General features: G+C 31.9%; 1 long non-coding RNA gene across 1 annotated transcript; it reads right to left on the bottom strand.

Annotated features, from left to right (window-relative positions):
- Positions 1–605: 605 nt before the first annotated feature.
- On the bottom strand, positions 606–2,899 carry LOC111087160. The gene is made up of 2 exons (XR_002611882.1): positions 2,558–2,899; positions 606–1,006 (listed from the first exon to the last, which is right to left on the bottom strand). It is a non-coding gene; the product is annotated as an uncharacterized LOC111087160 (long non-coding RNA).
- Positions 2,900–3,129: the final 230 nt, after the last annotated feature.

The following is a 3,129-nucleotide window of genomic DNA, read 5'->3' as shown; positions in this document are numbered from 1 at the left end:
CAGAATATGAATTCTGCTGCTGATTGTGTCCATCTTGTAATGCTGCACGTCCACCCTTTAGATGGGCAAATGAAAAGAAACTAGCATTCAAGTAATAACTGTGGTGTGAGAGGAGGTAAGTATGTTTTGGAATTGGTATTTACATCAGTGACATGTATGTCTGAAGTCTTTCTATTCTCACATGTGTATTTGGTATATGTACATTGGTGACATATACATCTGAGATGTTGGCTACCCTCATGTTAACAAGGATTACAACTACATATTCTGCTTAAACAATTGCAACCAGTGCTATCAAGGGATTCCACAGCTTCATTCATATAAGAATGCTACTTAAATTAAAAAAAAGAATTGAAATAAGGGTGGCTGACTACTTCAGACAGAGAGAGCCTTGGATGATGACAGCAAAGAACAAACATTACTTCATTTGTATGATATGAAGATGGAATTGAAAATGCTGTACATGAATATATACTACAGTGGTGAATAGGGCAACCTAACTGTTCAGTTCTTTTAGACCATCTTTCTAAAAATCATTGTCTTATGGTAGTTTGGTTGCTACTGTAAGCATCATTGTGTCTTGAACATGATGCTATGAAAGGTGATGATGAAGAAATAACTGGATTTATTAAAGGATTCAGTACAATGACACTGAAAGCAGCATTTTACTGACCAGATATGCTAATGTTAACAAAAGTAGCATTGACCACCTGAACATGGTTGTTCATTTGATTTGTAACATCAGCTCCACTTGTACATCTCTTCCTGCATTCTTGAAGAGGATTAAGCAAAAGTTCTGCATGATGACATTTAAAAACATAGGTTACAGGTCCTGTTGAACATCTTTGGCCACAGTTGACAAAAAAACAGCTCCATATCATACCCATATTGTTTTACGTTTTGTAAAGACTGAGAGAGCTTTTCATTTTTGCTAGATTACTTCAGACTGTATAAATTCAACTTTCTGTGCAAACATAATATTTCCTCTGTTATCCACATTCCAAACCTATAAGCAACATGGAGAAGAATAAAATAATGAGGCTATTCAAGATTAAAATGTACCTTTTAAAATATCAAACACTAATACCTTAAAAATTGAAATATAAAGCTATAAATGTTTTAACTCTGCAAAATTAACACAAAAAGAAATATATGTACTGCAGCAAAAGGGCAACGTTAGTGATAAAGGTTAAAAATGTTGAGGGTTTTTTTTTCTCATAGGAAAATACCTTAAGTAATGAATGGATATATGTGTATAAACATGCTAAACAAAAATATTCAAAAACCAACATAAAAAATACCTATGAACATAATTTTTTTGTTAAATACTACTATGTTTATTTTGATTTTATTTCCAAGTCATAGATAACAAATTTGCATAAAATCTGATATAGTGTTAGAACTCTCACAGATTTTTTTGTCAGTGGTGTTGCACTGGATATAAATAGTGATTTTTTTGTGGTTTAGTCCACAAGCACAATATATATATATATATGCAGCTGAAAGTGTGCTAGTGTGAGATCTAGGATTTTTCACATTATAGAGGTGTGGCTTACTGTTTTTAATTTCATCCTCTTTAAAAATAGTAGTAACATTAGCACTTCCTCAGTCACCCCACCCCACTGTCTATTGATCTATCAAAAATGAAAGTTAGAGGCTTGCATATCTAATCTTTGACCTCCTTTAAAACTTTGGAAAAACATTGTCTGGAACTTTATTTTCAATGTTTTTACCAAGAAAAAATTAATATCTACATCATTAAGGTAAATCCAAATATTTCCAAAAAAATGGTCAGAGTTATGAATATTGCTATTATCCATTCTTGAAAAAAAAAGAAAAGAATAGAAGAAAACATATTAAAGCTCTGTCAGTTGAAACCTCTTACTAAACTTACAACATTTTTATCCTTAATTTTTTCTTATTTATGTCTTTAGTAAGCCAAATAGGTTAGATCTTTCCTGCTATCCTTTTCTTCTTTTTTTGGGAACATACCTGTTGTAAATTAAAGTTATTTTTTAGAAATTTACCAGATCTGTCTGACATCACCTTTTAACTGATTATCCAAGTTCACTTACGATAAATCTTGTCTCATGACATCAAAATAGGCTCTCTGAAAATCAGGAACTAAAAATTTCCCTTTTATCTTGAAATATCAATCATAGAAAAGTATCAAATGTAATTATGCAATGATCACTCTTCAACAAATGTTCCCTACTTCAGTTTTTGCAGTTATATTCTCATCATTGCTCAACAATAAATCTAAAATTGCATACCCCCTCTAATTAACTTCAAGAAGTCTCTCTCCCTCACTATTTGACTTCATGCAATCCCCAAAAAATTTGCCTAAAATTATAGTCACTCGTAATTATTGCATCAATATTCCTTTAGTAGCAACTCTGAACTCATTATATAATTTCTCATTTATCTCCTCTTTTTGATCAAGAGGCTTATAACAACTGCCAAGCAAAATACTTACTGCCCTTAAAGTCTAAATGTTTTCCAATCACCTCATCACACTAACTATCCTATCAATTTATTTATTCCAAAGTTCACTCACCACTAAGCAAATTGAGTTTAAACTTCCTTTATGAATTTCTTTAGAGTTTCCCCAAAAAACCTATGGGTCCAACTAGTCCACTTGTTGCTCTAAACATATCTCTGATAAACTTTCATATAGTGTTGGAGACTTTGCTAAGTAATTCATCTCCACATCTTGTCTGAGTGAGCACTAAATCTCTGAAGGAGTTTATACTTTTTAAACATCTCTCATGATTTACAACTTTCAAGAAATTAAGCTCCTACAAAAAGAGAATGTCCCTTGGTAAGTGCAACTGAAGTGTCAACATGCTGTACAATGTCCTCTACTTTAGCGCCTGGCTGGCAAGTTCTAGTCTTAGAATTTCTGTACTCCCCACTACAGATAAATTGTATTGTTTTAAGATTTTTATTGTTGAGTGGGTTCTTTTTGAATTATTCAGTAAAAGTGATATAGACCACTTAATGGTTAAGATTTATTTATTTGATTGTAACATACAAGTTCTACAAGCTATGTTTGATGATAGGCCTAACTCACAAATAAAATTTAACACATTCTTACTTAAATTTCCTCTCATACCATTGACACAACTT

Source organism: Limulus polyphemus, unplaced genomic scaffold (genome assembly GCF_000517525.1).
Source record: "Limulus polyphemus unplaced genomic scaffold, Limulus_polyphemus-2.1.2 Scaffold1810, whole genome shotgun sequence".
Lineage (NCBI taxonomy): Eukaryota > Metazoa > Arthropoda > Merostomata > Xiphosura > Limulidae > Limulus > Limulus polyphemus.
Note: the sequence above shows the minus strand (reverse complement) of the source record. Positions and strands in the feature narration are given on the sequence as shown.